Below are 27,335 nucleotides of genomic sequence, written 5' to 3'. Positions count from 1 at the left end.
GCCTCTTTCCCTGATGTTTATTCATTTACAAAGAACTCCTTGTCCATCCCTTTCTGGATTCCATACAGACTCCTGAGATGGCCTGGGACGTGTCAAGACCCCGTGGACACATTGGCCGTATGGGATTCACTGCAGACTTTAGCCCCTAGTTGTGGTGTGCCAGGGCAAATGGTGTGAACTCAGGAATCTGCATGGAGATAATGGTCAGCTTGTCCCTCGTTCCACATTATAAAGCAGTCCACAATCTCTTTACGGCCTTCCTCTCCCAATACCTTGCAGTCGAATCTTAAACTCAAACCGACCTGGGATCATGCCATGGTCTAACCACTCAGATTTCTGATCATGGATATTTCTTCCTCTTTTAACTTTTTTGCCATTCTCTCCTTGTCAAAAAAAGGGCAACAGAAGGAATCAAAGCAGAGCTCACAGGTTTTCACCTTGTCTCGCTTCAGTCTAAACAAGAGAATGTCTTATTAAAAAAGGGGGGGTGGGCTGGGGGAAGAAAGGTGATATTTAATTTTATTGGGGAGAACGAATCACTGCTGGAGAATGCCTGCGGCTGAATGAGACTATCAAGCCGAGAGCAGAGCGGCGAACCGCGTGTACAAATATGCACCAATATCTTTCTTCTCTGAGGGAAGCTGACACTCAATTTCAGAAGCTTCAGGCAGGCATCTCTGAGTTTGGAGAAATCACAGCCACTTTCTTGGAACCATTTACAACCGCTTCTACTCTCTGCAGTGAAAGCTTAAAAATGCAAATGAAATGGGGCCATTTAAAGAAAAATATCCCTGCTAACTGTGCTCTAGGAAAGAAAAAAAAAATGCCTTTAGCTCGGAGGGCAATCTTAAAGTCGATGAAACTCAGCAACGCTGGGTGATGCTTCATTCTGACGGATAATGTGCGCTGGGCATCTCCCTCATGAGTTCAGAAGTATTTAAGGAAAAGGGTAAAAATCACCCTGTTTAGGAGATTAATTTCTTTTATGAAAAAAAAAATGTGTTCTTGCTGTCACTTCTGGTTTGATGAATGAAGAGTAAAACAAGAGATTATTCTAAATGTTCACTGCTGAAAATTACCAAGGTGGGGGCTTGGGAAAAACCCTGAGAGCTCACATCCTACCCCATCTTCCTAGGCAAAGTCATGCTTATGTTACACAAGAAGCTACTCTATAAGTATGTCTTTGGGCATGAAGATTCTAATAATATGTGCAACATTTACTGAACACTAAATGACAGGAACCGAGCTTAGCACTTTAGCACTTTACATGAATTTATCTTCACAAACCGGTCTCCCCACACATACATACACAGTAGGTCCTATGACTCTACCCATTTTTCAGGTGAGGCAACTGAGGTTAGGAGATCAAACTTGCTCAAGGCTACATAGCTGGAAAGTGCCTCCTAGAGTGTAAGTTCAGGCTGTCGTTCCAGAGCCCACAGCTCTGCAGCACTGGGTGGCCCACAACATCCTCTCAAGACCAGGTCATTGCTATTCCACACAGCAAGCCTCAACAAACTGTAATATTGATATAATTCAGTGAGTTATGTCTTGCTTTTTAATGTTTCTTTGAAGACTGCATTTCCATTACAAGGTCATCGGTGCTTGATGAACAGGCTGTATAAACCTAGGGCTGAGGGGCAACGTGGGGACCAGCTAACCAAAGGATATGTGGCACTTTCTGCCCTTCATGTGTTTAGGATGTAATTGGAAGCCCATCTCTGCTAAGCCATTTAATTCAAAAGAAGAACCTACATTAATTTGAAAACTAAATTCTTCTTGGTGCAACTCAAGTACGTTTTCTCACTTCATGAGCCAGGCTGCCAACCTCACCAGCTTCTCTTATTCTTGGGTAAAGAGTGCGGTCTAAATCTGACAGGTACGCAGAGCAGTGAGAAGCCTCATGCACTGCTGGAAGCTGTTTAAATTAACACAACCATTAGGAAAACAGTCTGGCCTTATCGTGGGTATTTGGAGGTACGGACATTGTACAACCCAGGATTTCCACTCCCAGGTACTTCCCCAAGAGAAATTCTTGCTCCTGAGGCCTGGAAGTCATGTACACGAATGTTCCCAGCAGCAGTGTCTACAAGAACTAAAAGCTGGAAACTTCCCAAATGCCCAACAGTAGAAACAACAAGTAGTGGCATTACACACAAGGGAACACTCCAATCTATTGAACATGAATTAATTATTGCTGCATGCATGTATCAACCTGGAAGAATCTGGAAAGCACAATGAGCTAAAAAAAGAAGTAACAAATAAAAATATATATGATATCCATACCATACCAAGTAGGCAAAACCAAACTATGTTATTTTAAGGGTACATAACAGGTAGTACAGCTATTTTTCAAAAAGGTAAGAACCAGGTCATCACAAAAATCTGGATGGGCTGGAAGGCTTCTAAGATGCTGTTTTAATATTGGACCCAGATGGGGGCCAAATGGGTAGGCATTTTTAAAATATGCATTAAACAGTATACACTGTTCAGAACAGATGAACATTTGTTATAAAACGTGGTCTTATTATGATATATGTGAATAAATACTTGTGTACATAATACAGTATCAAGATAGTACATTGTCTGGCCCAATCTGTGGCATGGAGTAAGCCTCTGTTTTCACGGAGAGTTACAGAAGTTCGGAAATCGCTGGCACTGATTCCTTCTAATCCTGAAATTCCCTCTAGAGCCATGCCACCAGGAGGCTGCCCAGCCCCTGCCTGTACAGCTACAGTTACAGGAAACTCAGCGCCTCTCAGGGCAGCCCATTTCTTCTTTGTTTTTTTAGGTTTGATTCTATGGGCAATGGATCCCCTGATTTTTTTTTTGAACCATGGTAAGATATTCACTACATAAAAATTTACCATATTAACCATTCTTAAGTGTGCAGTCCTGTGGCACTGAGTACAGTCACATTGTTCCGCAGTCATCACCACCATCCATCTTTCCAAACTGAAACTCTGTACCCACTAAACAACTCCCCATGCCCCCCTTCTCCCGGCCCTCAGAAACCACCATAACACTGTCTGTCTCCGAATTTGACATGCTTCTAGAGATACCTTATAAGTGGAATCATAAAAATACTTGCCTTTTGGGACTGGTTTATTTCACCTAGCATAATGTGAAGATTCATCCATGCTGTAGCATGTGTCCACATTGCCTTTCTTTTTAATCCTGAGTAATATTCCATGGTACGTAGATACCTGATTTTGTCTCCCCATTCGTCCACGGATACAGACTTGGCCTGCCTCTACCTTTTGGCTATTGTGAATTATGTTGCTATGAACATAGGTGGAAGCCCATTTCCTCTTGACTAAATATTAAGTTTTTCCTTATACTCAACGATAATTTGTCTCCTTGTAACTTCTGCCTGTTGGTCTTCATTCTAGTACCTTAAGTTCTTGTAAGGCAAACCCTCCCCTTTTCCTCGCAAGGAAACCTCAAACATTGGAAGTCAACTTCGACATTTCAGTTTCCTCTTCCATCACTCAGATATCGCAAGGTCTTTTGTTATTTCAGTCACTCCTTACCTGTTGCATTTTCCAAGCCTCGGCTCATCCTCACATGCTCCTCCGGATACACCTCAGATTACATTAACGTTTATGGAAACCACATCCGACTACTGTTTTACCTTCTGTTTATTGTCCAATAAAAAGCCCTTCACCTAGAAAGCCCTCTCTCTTTCAGAGTTAACATTTGCAAAACCAGGTGTCCTGATTCCATGGCTGTGCAACTGATTTTTTGAGTTTCAGTGTAGCACATTAACATTTTGTATGTTGACCCTCATCTTCTTGAATTTGGTCCAGACTTTTGAGGTCACTTTTAATGTGATCCCACGTGACTCTATGTCATACAAAGTAATTGGAAATTATATTTGTTACTGCGTTCCCTCAAAGTATCCATATATTTATTGAACACGACATGGTTAAGGCAAAGGTAAATTTCACTGACCTCTCCTTCCAGATTATCATTTATTAACACTTTTTAAATACATTAATTCAACCAACTGGAAATCCGCTTAGCTGCAGTATCACTTAATACACCTACCACAGTCTTATCCACTAGGGTATCAGAGAAGATCTTGTTGGACATGTTGTGGGAATCAAGATATGTGAGGTTTATGGACCTTCACAGGTGTAACAATGCAGTTAGTCCATAATGGATCACGTTATGATAGCAGCATTTATACTGACAGCTAGAGATCACCTCATTCTTATCTAAGAGTACATAAAGCATAAGTTTAGTATTCTGCTAAACAGTTTCATCATATCCAATGTCAAGTTCTCTTGGAGCTGGCTTCCAAATCTACCTTTTCTCTCTTTTTGAAAATTAGAAGAATATTTTCTAATTTTCCATTTTGCATGATTGCTGAAAGAGTTTTGAGATTTCATCTGCAAGTGTCTTTAATACATGAGGATATAACTGTTTGAACACGGTTCTGATTCAAAGTGTCTACATATTAATATCTCTGCAGCCACCCTTAACTCCTATATTCTAACCTCTCTAATTTGACTTCCCTCTTCTTCACAAAGACTGAACTTGAGCTTGCTGCAATTAGGCTTCCATCTTCTTTCAGTCATCTATTAACACGACAACTTCCTCAAGCAACCTGGCCCCTCCATTCTTGATAATTTTCATTGTTTTCTTGCATACGTAAGCCTTTTTGTTGGTTGAGAAAATAAGGTATGTGGTCCCTGCAAACAGATAAGGAGTGAAAAACAGATAACCAGCTACCAAAACTTACATCAGGCTTTGACTGGTTCTCCTGCTCTGTAATGGAGGCCTCTTCACACCTGCCATGCAGCTACTCTTAAAATTGGCATGGCATCAGGGATAGACAGGTAAAGCATCCCTACCCATCACCATTTTATTGGCCTGGGGAGTATCGGGCCTCAGTAGCTTCATAACTCAAATGATGAGCTAGACTCAATCTTCTAAAGGGTTACTACTGCCACTTTGGACAGGGAGATTCTCAGCAAGTGGAACCATATCACACCAGAGAGCACGTAAGCACGCAGAATACTTAAATCTGAGATTTCAGAACCCTAAATTCAGTTGTGTCCCTCAGTCACTGTCGTTGTGACATTCCAAAACAGCCAAATATATTTCCAAGTGTCCCTGGTTGAGACCTGTTGACAGATGATCTTTAAAGCTTCTTTCAGCTCTGACTTTCTGGGTCTGTAATTCTTGGCAGATAGAAGCTTTGAAATTTTCAATCATTAATAACTTTAAGTTTTAGTCAATAACATTACATTATTGAAAGCTCATTTTCTGGATGAAATAGAAGTAGTCCATTCAATTTCAGCAGACATGCAACATTTTTATCCATTTTTGTTAAATTGGCAGGAGTAACTAATTACAAATCTAAACTCTCAGAAAAATGAGTACACAATTAATCATTTACGTCAATGAGATGACAAGCCTAGATGGATAAAAAAGGTTGACAAATTCTTATCATAGTATCACAATAAAGAAAAGAAAGCTGCTGAATCTATATGTCTTTTTCCTTTGTTTTAAAGCTGTGAAACCCTAGCAAGTTTTGTATTCTCTACTGTACCTGGAAATTCTCCTGCAGATCAAAAGAATTTCCCCCAAATCGAGAAGAATTATCTTCCTACTTAGAACTGTTTATTTGCCTTGTCTTAGAGCAGAAAATGTAGTCCATCAATACGGCGCCTTTCAAGTAGGCTTATTTTTTTATCCTTTCCCTTAACGGCACCTTCCTGCTGCCACCCCCATCGCACAGGTGGCTTCCCCCAAGCAGAAATCGGCATAATGACCCTAGTGCAGTGCAGGTCTCTGTAACGGGCATGTGCAGAAAGGGTTTTCCTGTCAAAGCAGAAGGCCACCCTCCTGCAAAAATCCCTGGCCCCCTCCAAGGCTTCTGAGCTAGTCCAGACACAGAGAGGGTTGTGAAACTGAAGACACACTTTTTTTCTCTTGGTAGGGAAGTAAAAAGGGGGGGGAAGGAGTAGTTTTTAACAATGCATTCTGTCAGGCTTCCTTTCTCTTACCAACAGATCTAGGATCTAGCACAGCAAAACATGTTATGTCACGTTCTGGTATGGAGACAAAGAGAGGAGGGAATTCAAACACTTTGCAATAGGTGGGGCTTTAAGACTTGGCATCTCTTATTGCTACTGCCTTTCGTCCTAGTTTGGGGGAAGGGGAAAAGACTGCAAAGGATTTGGGGACTGCACAGAAAAGAGTGAAGGACAAAGTGTATGAGAAGCTGAGATGATCATGGTTACCTTGAAGACATTGGAGGCTGATCTCAAACCTCATATTCACTTTTGTTTTTCTGCTAAATTTCTGGCATAGAGTCAGCCCTGGGGCAGCTATTCTCCCAGCAAATGGATTCAAGTCTCCAGCCTGGATTGGAATCAGGCTTTGGACAAAGGCTGTATAATCTCCGTAGCTTCTTCTGCCTCATAAAGAAGAAATGGGACTAGCTATTCTTACGCTTCTCCCTTAGGACAAAGCCAGTGACAATGAGTTTACCCCACAGCTGTTGGGAGCTGGGTGAGATTCTGAAGTTCCTGACAATGAGTCTTGCAACAAAGGCATGTTAGGAAATGTATCATCCAGAGGTCTTAACATCTGAAGTTTCTTGTCTCTCTCTTGTGTCTAGTCTCCTGTGTCTAGTCTGGCCAGGAGGCAATAATTGGGCATAGCTTCATTCGTCTCTCCTTTCTTTCTCCATTTCTTAATTTAGCAAGCATGTCTTCAACGTCTACTGTGTCATTGTGCTTGGAACTGGCAGGGGAAAAGGGAAAGCTCCTTCTGATTCGAATCTAGGTGATTTGTATCTGTGATTTGCACCAGTGGAGAGGCGACAGGAATGGACAAAAAAATGGTTGGGTTCAACACATATGGAGGCGGTAGAACGTACAGGTTTTGATGACTGATAGGATGTGGAGAGTAGGGGGGAAGAAAAGAAGCAGATGTCCTAAATTCCTGGCATGCACAACTGGCTGAAGGTCAATGCCTTTTCAGGGGAAAGGAACACAGGACTGCTTGAGAGAGGAAGTTTGGAGACAAGTTTGATTAATTCAATTTAAGACAGGTTGAGTTTGACTTTGGGAGGCACAGCACTCTGGCAATTTGTGAACTGGGAAGAAAGGAAGTGTTGCAGAAGGTTTATGTATCTTTCTAACCCCCAAAGAGAGAAGAAGATACAAATAAAAATCCCATGGTGCTTTGGGAACGGATCACTAGCCTCGATCTCAAAGAAAGACGATGAATTCATGAGGAAAATCCTGTGAAGTCACAAAAGGCAGCTTTGGTTGACCGAGAGGGCCAGCAACTTTCAGGAACAGGCAAGCAGCCCGGGACAGATCCGGCTGCACAAAGCTCCCTTCGCGTTCTGCCAGGCCGGCCGATGATGGCATGACTTTTCGAATGTCAGAACAGTGTGGCTAAGAAGGCTTTACAAGCAAAGCCCCCTGGGCTCAGCTGAATAGCACTGCCCAAAACAGCTTCCCCAGAATGACTTCTAACACGGTCTCTTTCTCCACCACGTGGGTCCCCTAACATCTCGCAGCTGGGGTGTGACAGCTGGGCTTCGACTTAGAGGACCTGTATTTCAGTCCTAGCTTTGGCCCTAGGGTGGGGACTTAGCAGCAGATTCAATACTTTTAAAAATGATCTTTTTAAGGGAAGTGAACCTGGCCCCATCCCAAGAGTTCTGTTTCTTTCCAACCTGCCTCGGACCCACCCTCTGTTGTGTGGGAACACCGCTAGAAGCTGAGTTTGTTCCCAAGGCCAGCACAGAGCTCCTCAAGGGAGAATTTTTTTCTAAAAGTGTAGTTGTGGATGCCCTTTGAAAGGCCATTAGTAGGTGGGGGGGAATGAACCAGCAGGGCCAGAGCTGAGCATAAGGAAGGGAGAAGGGTGGAGTGCCCGGTGGGGCCGAGGCTGCCCGCCAAGATACAAACCTACTTCAATTCCAGATACTTAGACGTCAAACCAAGCCCACCCCTGTGGGCTAAAATTTGTTTATTCTTGGCTGAGGAAGATGTCAGATTTCCAGAAAGAGAGAAGAAATGAGAAATCAGAAGAAAATCCTCAGGTCTTATTACTACATGACACTTCAATTCTTCTGTCCATTTAAAAGCATCAGAAATACACAAATTTTCCCAAAACATCCCCACCCACAGCAACAACATGCTTTTAGGTTACCAGGAAGAATTATATGCAGAAATAGTCATTCAAACATTAACTAATGAAAGAGAAAAAAGCAAGTTCAAGTTCAAGGTTGATGCAAAGCCATCTCATCCCAGCTTCTGGCCAAATAAAAAAAAACTCACACCATGGAGAGGCCCTTGGCCTTCTCTAAGAGCATAAAAGGGGCATAATAAAAGCAAAATCATTTTCTTCTCTTTCCTTTTCTTTTTATTTTTGGGTTTTTAGCAAACTTCTTATTTTCATTTTAGAATAATTATAACTTTACTTTTCCTTTCTTTTCAATTTCCCACAATACTATATAAAAAAATCAAGCACTTAATTAATAAAGTCACAGTGAAGACTTTTTAAGAACCCCCAGCAAGTCCACCCGACTTTGAAAAAGCCTGGACTCCAAGGAGAAGCTTGGGTTGACACAAGGAAGCAGCTGCTAGCCACACACGGGGCTCGTGGCCTCTGTGTCAGCACTGGTGCTAAGCCCAGCTGAGACCAAACCCTGGGTATTTCTACAGATCAGAATTGATATAAAAATATCTTTTGGTTTTTAGTACTTTACTACTGACAAAAAGAGCTTCCATATATTACAGTTCACCCGCACAACTGAGGCTCACCACGCTGCATTACAGAGGAGCCCAGAGAGGGGGAGAAACCTAAGGCTGCAATCCTGGGAGAGGACAAAGCTAGGCCTACAACACAGGTCTTCTAAGTCGAAGCCCAGCTGTTGCACCCCAGATGCGAGATGTGAGGGGAGCCACGTGGTGGAGGAAGAGACCGTGTTAGGAAGGACCAGTGCCTAACACAGTCACACTAATAAGGCCTCTGCAAGTGAGCACTTCTATACTGGAGACAAGAATCCCACCTTGAAATGCTGTGTCTCCAGAATTTCCTCACCTGTACTTTGCAGGGCCAAGTGGCGTCCCCTCTCATCCCTCGGCTAATCCCAAGAACAAGCCTCGCTGTTCCCCACGACTGGTCCCCCATTCAGTGGACACATGCACTGAAGCCTCAGAAGTTGCAAGAAAGAGATGTGGCCCCACACTCCCACCTGCACTGACCAGGCCCACCTACTACAACAGGATGCCCTGTTGTTCCACATGTCACCTAGCTCTCTGGGTCACAGGACTGTATAGACCATTGCGTCTCAAAATTGAATAATCACCTGGGGATCTTGTTAATCTGGGGATGCAGATTCCAATTCAGTAGGTCTCCAGAGGCGCCTGAAATGCTGCATTCCTAATGAGCTCCCAGGTGCTTGCTGCAGGCCCGAGGACCACACTTTGAGTAGCAAGAGTGTGGAGACTGTCAGAGCTAGAAAAGCCCATTGAGATCATCTTTCTCAGTGCTTTTCAATAAGTTATTCAGCAGTTCTAATAAGTTATTTCAGGGGATCATTTGAAAAATGAGGGTGAAACCAAGAGCCCCTCACTACCTCGGATTCAGCCAGAATGGCTCCACTTTTCTGCTGGGGAAAGGGAAATTTTTCATAAGATTTCATTTGATGAAAGGATTCCTTTGTTTTATACGTGTGAAAGCCACTGCTTTAATCTAGCCACCTCACTTTACAGAAGAGAAGTCTGAGAGTCAGAGAGGATGAGTGAGTCACATGAGATGACACAGCTAATCGGTGGCCACGCCAGCCCAGCACCCTGATCCCATTTTCCCTGTCCTACTTTTGCTCTCTCTGGGGGGAGACTTCAAAAATGCCGCGATTCAGTGGTTTCTCCATTTTCTCTCAGCCTTACCGAGGTAAACCCACCAGAATCCAACTCTCTGAGGACAAACGTCCTGCGTCTCCCCCCACCAAGGGCTGGCTCCTCAGAGCTGCCCAGCCTCCCATACCTGACAAGTCAGGGCAGCCCTCGCAGGAGGGAGGAAGCTTACTGGAGCAAGTAAAAGCAAGGAATGTTCCCAGAGGCAAGACGGGGGGGGGGGTGGCTGTGGAATCGGTCCACAGATGGGCAGGCATATGCTTGCAAGACCTCAGAATTCCTTGTCTCCAAGGTGGGGCCCTGCTGACTCACCAGGGCACTTACAGACAGCTTACTTCAAGCTGATTTGCAGCTGACATGCTAGGGCAGCTGTGGGGCCCAGCTGAAAAGGAGAGTTTATCACTGGGGGAGCAAAGCAGGAACAGGGGGAGGTGCGTGGAGGCAGGGGGAAAGTCTCCGGGGAAGAGCATGGTCTATACAAAGTGTGTGACCATGAAAGACCAGACCCGCTGAGGCCAGCAAGCTTGGGCCCCGGGGGCTGATGGGAAAAAGGCAGAAGCCATGGTCCCATTCCCCAAGAACCCTGCAATCTGAAGAGTTTGTAAAGAGGTAAACATATATAAATATATATGAAATAATTAGAGACAATACAAAATAGCATGTAATTAAAAGATAGACTAAAGCCTCCAGAATGTAACAGCCACAGCAAGTCAGCACAAAGGATATCACCGTGAGCTGGAACTACCGGGATAAACATGAAGGTCACATGGCAGCACAGAGGAGGGGTGGGGCAAGGCAGGGGGAGAGAAGTGTGTCGCAGATGGTGATCCTGGGGTCAGAGGAACCGGTGGATGTTATAAACAGCATCTTGAAGGGTACCACATGAATTACATCTTCAAGAAAGCGAGGGAGGGCGTGGCTGGCTTGGACCAGATGCCTTATAGCAGAACCTTCACTGACCCAATACAGGCAAGCCCAATTCCTTTCTGCCCTGTGCATTTCCACAGGGCTTTTCTAGTTTCGCAAGCTATGGACAACTACAAGTACTCTGCTAAGGAGCACTTTTACAGCTGTGGAAAAGCTGAGTTGCATTTTGCAGTGGTCCTCAGCCAAAGTCAAGGTCACACGTCAAAAAACCAATAGCCATTCATTGTTTCTGGCTCTGGCTATAAGTCTCCCTATCCAAGGACTTGGATACACCCAGAGAATAGAATCAGGTTTGCCCCAGGAAAGACATCAACCCCAGAAATTCAGAAACACCAGATGTTTTGCTGGAAAACACTCAGTCAAGTATAAAGACAAATCCATCACCACTTCTACCTTATACTCCTCTGGTCGGACTGTCTAAGGAGCAAGAGTAAATTTTGTTAAAAATCTCACTCCTGACTCTCATACAATCTCCCCACATCAACATTTCTGAGGAGGGTTAAGTATGAGGAAACCCACTTCGCAAGGATGCACCACTCCACTCAGTCTATGAACCTGAGACTGGGGCTGCAGAGCATCCTACCACCTGCCTCACCACCTCATCCCCACCTCCACGGCACCCTCTTCTCACCCTGCACCACGCAAACCACTCAGCAGCCTGGCATTCCTCAGGCTCGTCGGGATTACCAAGGGCTGTAAATAATAAAGCATGGAATCAGGTCCCTTGAACCCAGCCTCTCTCTGACCCATCCTAGGGCTGTAACTTTCCTACTGTCCTTCAGCAACCCGATTTGGCTCTTTCCTAGGGTTTCTCTATAACCTCCTGAGGAGTAACATTCTATATTAATAGTTATCTAAGTCTCTTGGAGCTGGAAGGAAGGCGCCTTAGAGCCCATCTTCTTCAGCCCCATCACTTGACAAACGAGAAAACTAATATGCACAAGATGTGAAGTGACTTGTCCAGCATCACACAGATCCTTCCTAGGGGGTGTGGGCTGAAATCCTGGTCGTCTAACTCCCAGACCACAGGGAGCTGAATCATCTCATGAGAAGATGGCATTATAGCCCAAGACTCTTCCTGGCCTCCACATAACCCTTGAGCCACTTGCAAGTAAAGACACATGTCTGATGACCATGTGATATATAAGGGATCCTGGTGCTAGGAAGCAGATGAGCCTAGAAAGGAGCTATTTGATTTGATTTTGCTTCACCTTAAAGTGTCAGCCAAACGGTGAAGGTGCTGGCCTAGATGGTTCACCTTTACTGCATAGTCACCCAAAAAATAAGGAAAGGCATAGTGCAGGGAAATCTGCACAGACTGCCTCATTAAAGAGTGAAATGGCAAGGCAGAGCTCACTAAACCCTGGGTACATCTTGCAACAGTGGTGTGAGTAATTCAGGTCACTCCCTAATGCTTCTTTCCAGACATTCAAAACCACTCACTGTCTGCAACTGTTTTGTCAAGCCCCAAGCAACAGAAATCCCATGCTAGCTCCATCTTCAATTCTGCTGAAATGAACCTGTGTGGGTCTGGCAGGCTGTCCCCAGGGAAAAGAGGACTGGAGTGATAGCCCAGGACGCCTGGGTTTGTTCGTTACTCACGGAGTAACTTCAAGCAAGTGGGCTCACCTCTCGGATCTCACTGGTGTGGGAGGGTTAAGAGGGAGGCAGGGAAGTAACCGGAACTCCACAGGTACCTGTCCATGTAAGGTGTCTGTGACATTGACTGATAACTGATATCCTTCCTCTGCTTCCATTGGGCAGAACTGAGCGTCCACTGTGGGCCAAGGACTGTGCTGGGGCTCCCACACCCGCCTATGATGTGGTACCAGGTAAGTCTCAGATGTGGAAACAGCAACCAGAAATGTCAACTTGCCCATCCGAAGTAACACGGTGAGTGAACTAGGGAGCCAGGATTTAAATGAGTTTCTCTGACCCAAGAGACCTTAAGCTTTGCACTGCCTCACACTGCCTTCAATAAAAAGATGAGTTCATATTACAGAGAGATGGGTGGCAGGGAGTGGGACTGAGAATGAGAGACACCCAAAGATATAAATAATTCAAATGCCAATAGTCAAGAAGCTTACGCAAATGAGTGATAAAGGCTGGAAGGTAAATGGTAAACTGGTTGTCTACTTTAAAGGACCTGAGATGAAAGGATCCAGCAGGGTGTGGTGATGAAGGACCTCAAGCCCTGGATTGACAGTTTTTCTGTTTTCTCTTTTGAGAGAAAGCTGAAATCCAGAATTTTATGTGAAACCATCTAATTTATATCTGCAGCACCCAAAACACAAAAACTCAAAACATCATGCAAGCTGGATAGCGTAAGTCCATGCCCAGTTTCAATCCATGGGCCCCTGTTTGCAGATGCTGGACATTTAGAACAACCTCCTCACCACAAGAGTGGAAGACTGACACATTTCGCTTTGGGACTCCAGAGAGGTCTCTTCTCTGGATTTTCTTTTTAGAGAAAGTGAACTTCCTGGAATGTTCAACACTAGGATACGAGGGTGCCGTGATTTAGCCAACTCCATTAAACTGCTGGGCCTCACACCAGCAATTCTTTTCTCTCTTGGGAAGCCGGGGGGGAGCCATACACAGATGCTACTGAATCCAGTCAGAGTACCCTTTTTGCTAATAAGCAACAAATTATTTGAGGGGACTTTATTGAAAACTAGTTCTACACCCATAGTTAAATACAATTATATCATAATTACAGGGAATAGTTGGAAAAGAACGGGAACACCGCAATTCATCAAAACGTTGAGCAGAGGTAAACCTGTAATTTCACCTACTGTCATCCTGGCGGAAACCTAGTGGGAAAGAAGGTATACTTAACCCTTGGTTCTCCATCAGAGGACGACACAGGAATGCCTCTTTCCCACTGCAGAGCACTGGCCCCCTTATGGTTCACAAAGGACAGGAGTGGGGAGATGTTTTCTTTCTTTCCAAAGTGGCTGGAAAAGGAGGGTAAGCTCATATTTCCAAGCCCAAAAGAATTAAGCATTAGGTCTATGGAGAAATAGGGAATTCTTATTGTTAAATCCTTAGCATTCCCTACTTTTATTACATGTTTCTCTTGAGGTGTGGGAGAAGCCGACACCAAAAAAGGTAAACCAGAAACTAGGAGGAAAGCCTTTAGAAGTGTCTCTCATTCACTGCAAAAGAGACTGTTGTCTGTTCCTATTCTCACATGGACCTTTGCTCCTCAACTTTGAGGGAAATGCTAAATTATTATTTCTGCCTACAACACAAACAAGAGGCAGAGGAGATTTACTGAAGCTGCAAGGTTTGATGTGTGCAATATTACAACCACACATTTTATTAAATATAGCCCCACTTTCCAAAAGTTCAAATTATGCCAGTTTGCTTTTGCAAATGATCTCCATTAGTACAATAATGGTTTTTTCCATAAAAGAAAAAAATCCTCTTGGGTTTCTTTCAGTTAGTAAAAACATGTACTAATGTTGGTCTTTCATAAAAGGAAACTGGCATCACGGGAGTTTGGGGAAAGCAGGGAATACTCTTCCCTTCCACCTTTCGGCTTACAAAAGGTTTCATAGGAATGCTCGACTTCTGCAGAGACCTGTTAATATTCTTCTGCTGAAAGTCCCTGGACTATTCTTCTGTTGAAATCTCTTCAACTGCCTTTGCACAAACTGGAGGCTTCACTCTAAAGGGACCGTCTGGTGCTTTGACGTAGCCTCATGCCTACTACCTGGTGCCCCCTCGGCTTTCCTGAGGACAGGGTTGACTTTGCAGAAGTAATGTCATACTATAATTCTTCCCTAATCCCTGTCTCATTTTTGTTACACAATACGTGACTGACAGGAAGGCAAGTTTTAGTCAATTGATCAAGCAGGCATTAAACCCTGCCATTGAGCAGGGCATCGTGCTAATTTCTATGGGGAGGAGAGAAATGGCTGAGAATATGAAAGTGTAATGGGGACAGGAATGGGAAAAGCCCTGGCCCCAGGAGTCAGAAAAACCTTTCCTCAAATCTAAATTCTAACATTTCTGGTTACATTACCTCATATGAGTTACTTAACCTCCATTTCCATCTCCGTAAAATGTTTGTGCCATGACTACAGGAGCAAAATATGAGGAAACACTGAGATGATCACTGTAGGAGAGGCACTGAGGGCACATTGGCGGAATCAGGCCCTGCCTCTGCAGGGGGACACAGCCCCATGGCGGCGAGACAGCCAGCACCCACCTGCCCACCATGCTGCGAGCAGCACCCTGGAGGCCCATGTGGAGGGGTGGGGGCCAAGGTCAGGGGAAGCAGGAGGGAGATGGTGCTTCAGGATTGTGTATGTTCAGAATATTCAGGATATTCTGGATGGAGTGAAGAGTGTAATCAAAAGCATAGAATTAAAAACAAAAAAAAGCATGTGGACTGCACCTTCTGGAAATAGAAAGCAGAAGTTTGGACTTGGCAGGACCAGAACCAGGCCCCCTCCAGGGCCCTCAGCACACCTGCCCCATCCTGCAATCACCCAGGAGCAAAGCCAGCAGGGGAGCAGCCCAAGGAAGCAACATGGAGAGCCAGTGACTAGGAAGGCAGGGACAGGGGGTGCTGGTAAATGCTTAACAACCAGCTCTCAGGAAGACCTGATCAGGACCCCAATTTGTAGCGTGACATAAGGACTCCCACCCTGGCTGATTTCAAGCTGCCAACATGTTTAAGAAACAGATGGTAAACTATTTCCTGAAATCTTAACAATTGGCTCTCACAAGCAGGTGTTGGCCAGCTGCAGTACCTCTCTGGAGTGGGCTGAGAAAAATGGGGGAATGCCAGCCAGGTCCTCAGTACCAAGCACTGAACAGAGACCGGGTATGCCTAGCAACTCCTGAGTCCATAAAACACTACATTTTGGAATCTCAGTTGTGATAATCATTCATAATGACTGTGAAACTCTTCATAGTTCAGGGGGAAATAGTCCCATACATTGTCTAGGTATGACTAGTATGCCCATTTTACAGATGAGGAAACAGTATCAGAGTCCACATAATGTGACTAAATTGCACAGTTAGCAATTAATGGTGTCTGGATTCAAACCTAATTCTGCTCTTCACCCCACCCATGACCCAGAGGGGTCTCACTGCCTGACACGTGGTTCATTTCAGGTCAGTAAAAACGAGTCTGCCCTGATTTCTCGCCATCCTGAGTTTCAAATGATGTTAAACAGACTTAGGCCATCGGTCCTCCCAGCCTTTGAAGAGGAATCCTAGGTTAAGGCTGAAGGTGGGGCCTCTTCTTCCCCAGCTCCACCTCACCCCATCCCCCACCCCTGTAATGCAAACCCCAAACTCCTTCCCACGTGCTTCCCTCCGTGCCCAGGAGGGGCCGGCAATCTCATCACCTACAAACAATTTCCTTCAGTCCTGCTGCATGTTCCTGCTTATTAAATTGTAGGATTGCCCCATTCCGCAGCAGTGACAGGGCTCCTCCACTATTTTATTGCTCTGTTGCTCAGAACTGCTGAACTCAGCACCAGCGCTCGCTTCTCCAGGACTCGGGCAAAACGGATGAGCTGGCACCCGCTAGCATGTTCTGAGAGCAGAGACCTGTGTGCTCTCGACCCCGAAACAATTCCCCAGCGGAAGTTTTGGTTTCGAATTGTTTTTAAGAGTTGCAGGGATGAAAAGAAAGGCAGATCCCAGCCGGGCTTTTTCCCCATGTAACAGCTCAATACGTGTGGAAACCTTCACAGAAATGTGTCGTAACTATGCACCCCAGCCCCTCTTTCTCTACCTCGTCCTTGTCTGCCTCGTCTCCTTTCTGTGACTGTCAGGCAAACCAGGCGTAAGTCCTCCCAGTGTGATCACCCGCAGGGGCCCAGCAGCGCGTGCGCATGCGCGCGCACACTCGCACATGCGCAGCCCAGTCCTCCGGCTGCCGAGATCAGCAGCCCGCCGCAACCTGGAGCCTGCTTGTCTACCTTTACTAGCTCACTGGTCAGTTTCTCCTTAAAACTTGCTCCTCTCCTGCCAACCTTCCCTCTTTATTTAGCAAATTCTAACTCATATCTCATGAAACAAAGCAAAAAACGGGGAGGCAGCCAACAGTGATTACCCACCTCAGTTACCGACCTAGACCCATCTTGCAAAGATGCTGATGAGGAAGAATTTGGCTTAGATTTCTCCTCCTAGACTCGATGGGATCTTTCAATCCCCTCCCATCTTTTACTCCAGACCCTCCAGGCAGTATATCTATATCTACCCAGCGACCCAGGGTGGGGTTTGCACTTTTTTATCTTTAATTTATTAAAGAAAACAACCTGCCCTATTGCCCCCAGGAGTCCCCACACCGAATTCTCTTTTCCCCAGTGGGCACATTTCCACTTGCATTTCCAAGTTCAGCTGGGTGGTACCTCCTCCATGAAGCCTTCCTGATCTATAAGGCAGGGATAAAAGTTCCTCTCTCTTGGATCTTGCAGTGCTAGTACAGGGGCCACTATACTACCCTCTCTTGTAGCACATGTTGCCATTCTGGCCCCCTCACTGCACTGTAAAATCCTTGCTTTTAAGGGCTGGGTCTTAGTCATCCATTTATCTCCTGTACCTGGTAGAGTATCTGGCACAAAGTAAGGACACAGTAAAGGTTGAGTGAATATACAGGTTAACAAATGACACCTGTCTCTCCTCAGCATTCTCTGTACTCTCAAATTATCCAAATAGTGAGAACTGTGAATCAAACACTGAAGGCACAAGCTATAGCTAACTCAGTTTGGGGCTCGCCGTCTTGGTGTTTAATGATATGAACTGCTTCCGTTTATCAAAGCCACTTCTATTCAAATGCTTCCCTATCCTTCTGCTTTCCTAAGGTAATATCAAATGTTAATGTAAAAACTAAAATCTCAAACAACCATTCTCAACCAGGCATGTTTGAGGGATTGTTTGGAGCAGATGATGGTAGCACATGTCCACAGCGGCCGAGCTAAAGATAAAACAGCCTCATTCTCATGTACTCAAATGTCCTGTGGGCTCCCTCCTCTGTCGTCAGCAGGAGGAGGACAGGGCATGGTCTAGGGTTTGTCCTTAACCTGAAGGACTGGGTTAGGCCTTGGTAGGGAAGAACCTGGGAAGGAGACTTCAGCCCACCTCATGCCCTCTACCACCCCGAGAATAGCCCACCTCAAGAATGAGGGACCTCCAGCCCCAGCCCAGAAGCAGACGGTAGCTAAGGAGCAGGAAAACACCTGGTCACAGCTCCTGTAACTCTGGAGTAGGTTCTGATCAATACTGGGGTGGAGAGGGCCCGGGAGAGTGAAGGGAGTGGGTGGTGTTAGACCCAGGCCCCAAGTCTCCTCAGTAATAGAGGGTCAAACCTCCCCATCCAGGCCTTTCTTCATCTTCACCCACTCAACAAGTGTCTATTGAGCATCTACCATGTTCCAGGAACTTCTTGGCGCCAGGACTAAGGCTTTCTTTTCTTTGAAAAGGTTCATGGTCTGCTGAGAGAGAAAGACAGGAAAATCAATGACTGTAAGATGATGTATTACAGAGGCGTGCACAGATCACAGGATGTTATTTGCCGAGTGGAAATGGGACCTCAGAAAATGGTCACTGTACAGAGGCCTGGCTAGGAAAGAACAACCCAAAACTGAACTTCTGTCTGCACAACATGCACCAGGTGGGTCAGCTGAAAACACGCAACAAAGTGGGAGGGGAGGCCTACTCAGGATGGGAGGACGGGGCCTCAGTTTGATTTACTGACTTGGGTTTCAGGCGTTGGCTCCGCCTGTTCAGACAGGTGTTCTGTACCACCTGGTGGGTGTATGAAGGCCAGGTCCTTACCCCTTGGGGAGGTGCTTTGCCCTCTCCCAAGGGCTATTCTGACTCCAGAATCACCAGGTTTCCTTTGCTGCCTGTCTGTGTCCTCTGTGGTCTGTTTCTAAGAAGGTACCTCTGTGGGAACTGGTGATAGGAAAAGCAATTGCCCCTAATTCTACCCCCATGGAGCCACTGAGAATAACTATAAACCTCTTCTATATGCCACATCTTCATATAGTTGAAAACAGATATCAAAACCCCTGCACTCCCCAGTTACCGTTTCTTTAGGCCAGGCATCCCCCGTTTCTTAATCCTTCCTCTGAGCAACCATTTTCAAATCCACTGACCACTTTTTTCTCACTTTCAGGTTTGTGTTGACCTTCTTAAAATGTGAAGCCCATAATAAACTAGGTAAAATCTGATCAGCACAGAGAAAAATAGGGATATCACCTCCTTTGTTTTCTGTCTCAAATTTCTAATACCAAAACCAGAGATGGAATTTGCTCTTTTATCAGCCACATCACAACCTGAGTCTCATAAAGCTTACCATGAGCTCAGCCCTAATTATTTTTTTCTATTTCTGCTGCTACTAACCCACATCTTTCCCACCCCACCCCCCACCCTATATTTGTGCAGTTATTTTCTGGGCCAAAGTGCAGAACCCAGGTAGTGGGAGAAGAGTTAGCATACATGTCTCCTGACTTTGGGCCCTGACTGAGAAACCTCCCAGGGAGTCCTCCCCTCTCTTCAACAGAGCAGAGCTAGAGGCCCAGTTAAATGAGTTAATGACCAGAAGTTAGTCAGGAGGGACTAGCAGATAACTCTAACGCTAATCAGCTGTTGGAATACTTGAAAGAGTTGGCAATCTTTTACCTTGTTCCTCAAAAGCCAAAGATATGACAATAATGTATGGGGTTGGAGGTTAGAGGGAATGGTGACGCACTTCCAGGACCCAGAGATGCCTGTGGGAGCCAAAGATCTCACAGCAATGAGCCCCGACTCAGGCATGTTAAAGGGAAAGGATGAGGATGGAAGGATATGCAATACACCAAATAAAAACATGAAGCCTGAATTAGAGAAAGTGAGTGAACACCACAATAATGGCAAGCTCCTGAGTGGAGATGGGAGGTCAGCTGTGCCCCCCAACCCAACCACCTTACCCTCCCAGCACATTCGAACACAGCCGAGCAGGCATAGCAATTTATGAAAGAGTGTGGGAATGCCTGTTAGAGACTCGGAACTAGAAATGGGAGGGAAGGAAGGACATCTAGAGCTTTTACTGACTTTGGAACAGAGAGCCAGACTGAAGGGTCGGGGAACAGGAGGTTTCCAGCAAAGCCATCCAGATGTGCTTCCCGACGCCCTCAAGACCCACCGTACAAACCAGCGTCCAGTCAGTCCATAGTGCATCCTTCTGGCCGATGGCGGATCAAGCTGAGGGGAAGCTAAATAATAATAATTACAATGATGATGATGATGACGGGCATTTAGGGTGGGTGAGTCTTTCCTGGCTGCGTTGGCTGGGCTGCAGTGTGTTTAGATATTTCAGAACAAATTCAGAGGTCAAAGATGACCGCTGGAGGGGAAAAACTATGACCAGCAGGCCTTGTGTTTCTCCCTTCGCTCCACATCTTGGGACAGTCATGTTCACCCGCAGTCAGTCACCTGGACCCAAGTGAGCTTCCAAACAAGAGTGTGAGGGCTTCTTCCTCAGGGCTTTTATTCAAGCCAGGCCCCAAACAACGCCCTGCCCTCCTCCATCTTTGCGGTCAGCTGAAACGGCACCTTCTCTGTGGAACCTCCCCTGAATCGCTTAGACAAAAGCTGACCGTTCCCCTTTGGAGAGGTGTGCATAGCGTATTTCTCACTGGCCTGTTTTTTGTAAGGCTGTTCGTGAAGATGTATTTTGAAGTTGGAAGCTCGCAAAGAGCAAACCGTGTCTCCCTCACCTGGTACAGAGTTGATGCTCTGGTGGAGTGAGGCAGTAAGGGAGAGAGTGAATGAATGAATGAGAGAGTGATGAATGAGTGACAGAGAGAATGAATGAAAGTGAGAGTGAATGAATGCATGGATGAGAGAATGAGTGAGTGAATGAATGAAATACAGGAAGGGAGGGACAAGGGCACAGGGTCTCCAACCCACAGGTACGTGTGCATCACCCTGCCCAGGGATGGTGCTTCCCTCTCCATGGTACTAATTGGAAAATGGAAAATCTGCCTCTATGCTAAGGCAAATTGGGTCCTGCTGGCAGGAATCATGTGCCCTGCAGTTGGGGGAGGAGCCCCTGAACTAGGAATGCCGTCACCTCCCCTCATCCCCGGTGGAGCCCTTTCTTCTTCCAGAAAGAGTAGAGAATACTCTAGACAAATGTGAGACCCTCCAGAACCAGGGAAGGCAGCAGGAAGTGTGTTATAAAGAGCCCTTAAGTGGAGGTCCGTCGGTCCAGGTAGGTTAATCAGTATCCTGACCCTACACTGGCTTTGTAAACCTGAGATATAAATTCTCTCTCAGAGCCTCAGTTTTCCCTTCTGCCTGGGAAGACGATTGGATTAGTTGATTTTTAAGGAGATTTTGAGCACCATGCACCCTAGGGACTAGGCTCTGTGATCTCCCTCCTTGACCTGGAGGAGGAACCTACCTGCGCTGCCCACCAGGAGATTTGCCTTGAGGACAAATGGAAGTCAGGCAAGGATTCTAGAAAAATATACCTCATTTGAGGACAATTCAGCTTCCTGTGCCCTCCTGGTGTGCTAAGTGGAGAAGTGGGGAGAGTGGAGTGGGAAAGGGGAAAGGTGTGGGAAGGGGGGGGTCACAGCCGAGCAGGGGAGGGGATTTGGAATAATCAATAGTTGATAGACCAACCTCTTTAATGTTTCCTAATGGGTTTGCTGATTTTTTCTCCAGTGCTTTTGTCACTTCCTAATATCTCCTCACACAGGGTCACCTTCTCCCCAACTCCCAGAAACGGAAGGGGAGCACGTTGCAAAGACTCTTGTATTATAAAAGTCGCTTGCTTCGCAGGGGAGCACAGCAAATTCACTCTGCACTAAATGCCGGAAGTATCCACTGGCTGGACCTCTGTCCCTGCACTTGGGCCTCTTTTTACAGCTGTCCCCTGATGGGCTGGTGCATGTCTGCTGGATTCCTGAAGGGCATTGCACAGAGTTAGGAACCAGGGTCATGGCTAAAAGCTCAAAAGGCCACGGATCTCCATTGCCTCCACACACACATGCAGCCTCTTCTAGCTGAGATAAGATCTTTCTTCCTTCCTGAGCCCCTGGGAGACCAAAGCTTTCAGAGACAGCACTCTGATCACCTGCAGTCTCTCAATGATAGAGACCTCACCTCCCTTTTTCTCCCTTTCCTGGTGTTTACAGAACAATACAAAAGCAAGGTTAGCTTGCAGAAGTGCCTCATCACTAGTGACCCCCTGGGTGTGGGTTCTGAGAGGTGGAGCCGGCGCCGCAGGCCCTCTCTCCATTGGCTGGCCTCAGTAGGTAACCTGAAGCTTTGCTGCGAGGTGCATAAATAGAGAGTGAAACTAGTACCACCTCCTTGAAAGGGGCTGAGTCCTTCTTCACCTTTGGTTTGGAAAAACCAGTTTCTCTCTTTTATTGTCTGTTACCAACTTCTTTTCTAAAAGTTCAATGGAACCCCACCATATGCCAAACTCTTTCTCTCCCGGCTACTTTTATTCCCCTCTGCTCCAATTCCACTTTCCTCTGCTTTCTTACTCTTTTGTATTAAAGGGAGAATGGGTATTCAGGACTGGCCCCACCTTCTGCAGGAACCATTTCTGTTCTGCACAGGTCTGCTGAACTGGACACTTTATACAGTAAGTGTTTCTTGTTTCTTACACACTGTCATTAAACCTGAGGAGTGAAAGAACATTCCAAGACTTGGAATTCCTCTTCTCCTCTCTTAAACATGATTCTCTAGCCATCTCTCTTTGTTCTGAATTCTCTTACGGAAAAAAAAAATGTATTTGTTATTTTGAATCAAGCTCAAAGTACACCGTGTCTATGAAGGTACAGACACTCATACTTAAAGGTGAGTCTGAAATGTCTGGATTTGGGGACCTTTGGAAAACTATAGCTGAGTGGCTATGTCTCATTGGGCAGGAAGAGATGGGGATGAGCTGCGGAAAAAGCCACATTCACCGGAAGTTGATCATCAACTTCTTCCAAGGCTAAAACAGCTGAACCTGCCACATTTTAACTAAATCCCCAGTTCTGTGCTTTCTTAGGGGACTTCCAGTGATCCTAGGCAAGAAATCTCACTGATAATTAAGTTGGTGTGATAAGGTGCATACCGAGCAGTTAAGTACCACGACTGCATTTCCATCGGGGTTCCTGAAGATTCACCTACCAGAGGACCAGGGGCTTGGCTGGTTTTTCAGTCCTGGGCTGGAGGGTGTAGATATAACAGGAAATTCAGGACCTGGTTCCATTCTCTGGTTCTCATGTCCACGTTGGTGTTATTAGGAAACTGTGTGGGGCACAGATCTGAGGGCAGTTGTGGGAAGAAGGGCAATCACAGGATGGCCTTAACTCTAGGCCAAACACCTGCATGGTTTGTTTCTCTGACCAGCTCCCACCCTGCAAGTGGCCAAGAGTCACTGGGGCCTCACGTTGGCAAAGGCGTGGTTGGCACATGTTGGGTGTGGGGTCCCGAGTGTGTCAAGTATCCTGATCCAGGTCCCAGGTCATCTTTTCCTATCTATGCCTTACAGCCACTGTAGCTCAGTAAGGCCAGGGGTGGGTGATAAGGAAGTGCCTGCCCTTTCCGGGCTCTCAATTGTCAATGCCACCTCCCATTTGCATGGCCTTTCATGGTTAAAGTGCTTTTACAGACACTGCCATCTCTGGAGTATCCACCCTGGAGGCTAAGGACCCCACGTGAGGGTGACACTCGGCACACCCGATTGAGGACATGAAGAATCTGGTGGACCGCACATGTTGGGAGGGTAAGAATGGGCTAAGGAGGGCCTGGAGGGAGATAAACTGAACCCTTTGCCCTCTGAGCTGGGCTGAAATCTAAAGAGAAAGCAAAGAATCCTTCCATCCCAGAACCACTGCCTCCCACTAACTCCTGCCATCATTTATCAGAGCCAAATCAGTTGGTCTCTTTCTTCCTTTGACTGTGAAATGGGTCAGAGGCAGCACAGGAGGATTTTATAGTCAGATGATTCACAAGCAGGGTGCATTTCTCTCTCATAACTGAGTTCTAAGTATTCATAAAAAAAGGCTGAGTGGTGAGGAAGGGCCAGGCTTCTTCCCCCCGGTGCCAAGATTCTGTCCCCAGCACACTGTGTTCCCCCTGACCGAGGAAAGTGGGGCTGGAACTGCAAGCCCCTGTCTAAGAGCCCTTTGCAGAGGCCCAATACCCAGGGGGCTGGATGAAGCAAGGGGTGGGGAGGGGCCACTTTATAAGGCGCTGCCTCCTGCTTCGGGTCAGAACAAGCCCCAGAAGAAGGCGTTCCAAGCAGCAGGGCAGATTTGCCCTAACTCACTCCAACTGCATGTTGGTGCTGAGAACAGCCTTTTATGGGGCTGACGCACGGGCGTGTCCGAACACAGCCAGGAAGACGCAGCAGGAACAGCCGTGGGGCACCTGGGGCTGGGCATTTCCTTTTGGAGGACGGAAAGCTCCCAGATAGTGTCCATCTTTCCTGTTTGGTGCAATGTCTGCAAGCCAGGTTATCTCCTCCCCTCCCACATCTCCCAACCCCTTTCCCAAAGAACATGTAGTCATGCCATTTCCAGGCAGATTTGGGAAAGGATGTGAGATCACCAGAAGTGGGCACCCTTGTAAGTCTTTCGGAGTGAGTCTGAGGAGTCTCCCCATCTTCCGCCACCCCTGCCCTCTCGAATGGGCCTGGCTCTGGCCAGGGGTTCTGGTGCCCTCTGATCTCCTCACCCAGCTGCTTGTGATCTCACCCCAGCAAGTGGGCCTGCAAAGTGCTGTTCATGTCCTCCATGTAGAGCATTCTGAAGAAGGGTGCCCCCACCCCGCATTCCATCCCCTTGGTAAGCAAGTTCATAGGAGGTGGGTTTTCTAAAGCAACTTCGGACTACCTGCCTTCTCCATACAGAGCTCAGTTACACTCACAGGTGGATACAGGCAAAGGGAGAGGATGACCAGCATCCCAAACAGATAAATGCACAGAAGGTTCCACATGGCCCTGTCTGGAGCAGCGGCTTCAAGGGTGAGAAACAGGGAGAGTTCCCAGCCCTGCAGCCCCGTCCCCTCCACTTAGGACAGCCTGTGCCACACACACATTGGTGTCTTGGGGAGTGGGCTCTCTGCACCTCCCAGAAGGAAGGCTGATATCCTAGGGGTGCTGTGGGCATTCAGGTCCTTCACTAACCCCTGGTCTGTGATTCCAAGACCCTAAAGGCCTTTGGCCAGGCAATAGCCCTGCGTGCAGAGGCCGGGCTTGACATGCAGCCCACCCTCTGAGAAAGGCCCCCAGACAATCCATGTGTTTCTCTTGTCCTTCATTCCACCGGAGTCTGTCTCATACCCATCCAGATTTCAGTGGAGTGAAGCTCAGGAGGCGTGGAGCTGGCGCCGGGGCCACAGCCGCAGCCACAGCAGCAGCGAGAGTAGCTCTGACTTAGAAAAAGAAGGGCCCGGTGAGGGACGCGGTAGATGAAGGACACATCTGGAGCACGCAGCCTGCTGCAGAGGGGCTGGGGAACTGGGGATGGGCAGGCTGGACAACGCACCACACATGGAAGCCACGTATTCTTCCTTTTCTAAAACTGGTGCTACAGAAATGTGCGTGTTCTGTAACATACAAAAATTAAAAGTTGTCTGTCTGCTGGAAAGCCTGCCTCTGTGATTCTTGCTCTCGGATGCAGACCCCCTGGCCCTCTAAGTCACCTTCTCTTTGGGCTAAAACAGAGACATGAGCTGGAACAATCAACAGAGGCCCCTTCTGTCCTTGGGTTCTGCAGGCAGGTGGCTGGAATTCTATTTGCAGTCAGCAAGGAAGCCTGCTGTCCTCAGTGTCCCCACAGCAGCCACAGCAGTAATAACTACTGCAGGGCCTGCAGAATAGGGTCAAAAACACTCTAAGAAGATTCTTTAAACCCTATTTATATTGTTATAAAATAAATGTAAATAAGATGTAAGTGAAAGTAGATTTCAGGTACATCTGATGCTCTACAAGATATATCTCACATACTGTGGGTGTAAATTCTACAAAGGTTAGTGCACTTAAACATATTTGACACATAAAAATGTCAGCTCCATCATTAATCATTTACCGATTATAATTGCCTTTGTGTGGGTCTCTTCTCCCTAAGACGTATGTTTAAAGCACCAGGCTGGGTAGAAATCTGGGAGGGAAAAAACAAATACTTCTCAGCTGTCAGGGTCTATGATTTGCTTTGATAGGTTTAGCACTGATTTCATTGGCTTTACAAGCCTGCGTGACTTTTATTTTTTTAACTCACATCTCTTCTTTAGGTAACGAGGAGGTTGTGGGGAGGAGGGATGGCCCCTAAGTCCACGAGAAGTCCCACCAAGTCATGGAGGAGATGCCCAGGTCTTCTGGCCATCTGCCACTCCCTCAGGCAAATGGGGTCTCCTTCAGGGAGCCCGTCAGGCTAAAAAGGCAAACTCCCAACAAAACTTGGCTCTGATAAGTCTTCAGAAAAACCAGTTTTCACGTCCAGAATGTGCCCCAGGCAGTAAAACTCAATAGATACCCCTGGCCTGGCTGAGCCGTGCTTTGCTTAGAAGCCTGCTGTAATGGAGATTTCAGCTTTTCAGAGGGACGGGTCCCTGTCACAGAGGTATCCAAGCCCTCTCCTCCAGCCAGTGACCTCTGCAGGAAGGGGCCTCTCCACCCACCCCAGCCCTTCCCTGGGACTCTGCCTCTGAAGAATAAAGGCCCCCCTGACTGAAGTCCGGAACCAAGAGGAATAAGCATTTCTCCAAAATACCTTCCTGCCTCAAGTTAATAAAGATTCAAAACTTTGTCCTCTCACCCTTGCCCCATCATTCTGAGGCCCAGGGACAGCAGAAGGGTGAGGAAACCAAGCCACAGGCATTTTTTAAAAGACATGCTTACCCATAAAAATTACACAGTGAATAGGGTTGGGGAGAGGGTTGCCAGGGTTCAGCTCATTAACCAGCAAATACTCTCCATTCACAGTTTTGAAAGAAAAAAAAGGCCACAGAGTAGAAGGGATGTGGTATTTCCATTTACAGATTGGTTTGAGTCCTATGACTTGGAATCTTTTTAAAGGAAGATTTAAAATATTTGCGTGCATGTGTATGTGAGCACGTGTGTGTGTGTATGTGTGACCAACCATCACCTGCCTCAAGTAGGAGCTGGAGCTGAATATGGTGACCACAGAGCCATCTGGCCACCACCAGCCAGGGCATAATGCTGGAACTACCAAAGATTCTACCTGATGCTTTACTGGGTCCCCACGCCCCAAATCCCAAATACTGTCTTTGCAGCAGAGACACTGGGCTTTGTGTTTCCAGTGCCAAGGTCTGAACTGCACGCCTCCAGCCTGGCAGACTGCTAACTCCCTGTTACAGAAGAAGAAACCCCTGGGCCTGGCCCAGAGCGGATTGCCGGGGAAGCCGGTGTGTGCCGTGAGCTGGAGAGAACTGCCCCATCCATCTTCCCGAGCCAACCCCTATTTCATGTCCAATATCTTCATTGCAAAGCATGGCTCACCAAAACACAACACAGAAAATGATTTACTC

At 46.6% G+C, this 27,335-nt stretch overlaps 2 long non-coding RNA genes across 9 annotated transcripts in view; one reads left to right on the top strand and one right to left on the bottom strand.

The window, feature by feature from the left end:
- LOC140844485 (uncharacterized) overlaps nucleotides 1-16,659 on the bottom strand; it is a 180,859-nt gene extending 164,200 nt beyond the window's left edge. For all 3 annotated transcript variants that reach the window (XR_012122886.1, XR_012122884.1, XR_012122885.1), the window contains exon 1: nucleotides 16,582-16,659. This is a non-coding gene — a long non-coding RNA (uncharacterized lncRNA). The remainder of the gene's footprint in view (nucleotides 1-16,581) is intronic.
- Nucleotides 16,660-21,447: 4,788 nt separating this feature from the next.
- On the top strand, nucleotides 21,448-26,601 carry LOC108384494 (uncharacterized). 6 transcript variants are annotated; one of them, XR_005060501.2, is made up of 4 exons: nucleotides 22,139-22,437; nucleotides 23,455-23,568; nucleotides 24,697-24,810; nucleotides 25,137-25,435. It is a non-coding gene; the product is annotated as an uncharacterized lncRNA (long non-coding RNA). The 6 variants fall into 6 exon arrangements; XR_012122881.1 differs by having other exon boundaries at nucleotides 21,448-22,437; nucleotides 22,606-24,810; nucleotides 25,137-26,601; XR_012122883.1 differs by having other exon boundaries at nucleotides 22,108-22,437; nucleotides 23,455-24,810; nucleotides 25,137-26,601.
- Nucleotides 26,602-27,335: the final 734 nt, after the last annotated feature.

This window comes from Manis javanica, chromosome 11, assembly GCF_040802235.1.
Source record: "Manis javanica isolate MJ-LG chromosome 11, MJ_LKY, whole genome shotgun sequence".
NCBI lineage: Eukaryota > Metazoa > Chordata > Mammalia > Pholidota > Manidae > Manis > Manis javanica.
The sequence above is the reverse complement of the archived record's forward strand: the minus strand, read 5'-3'. Positions and strand labels throughout refer to the sequence as shown.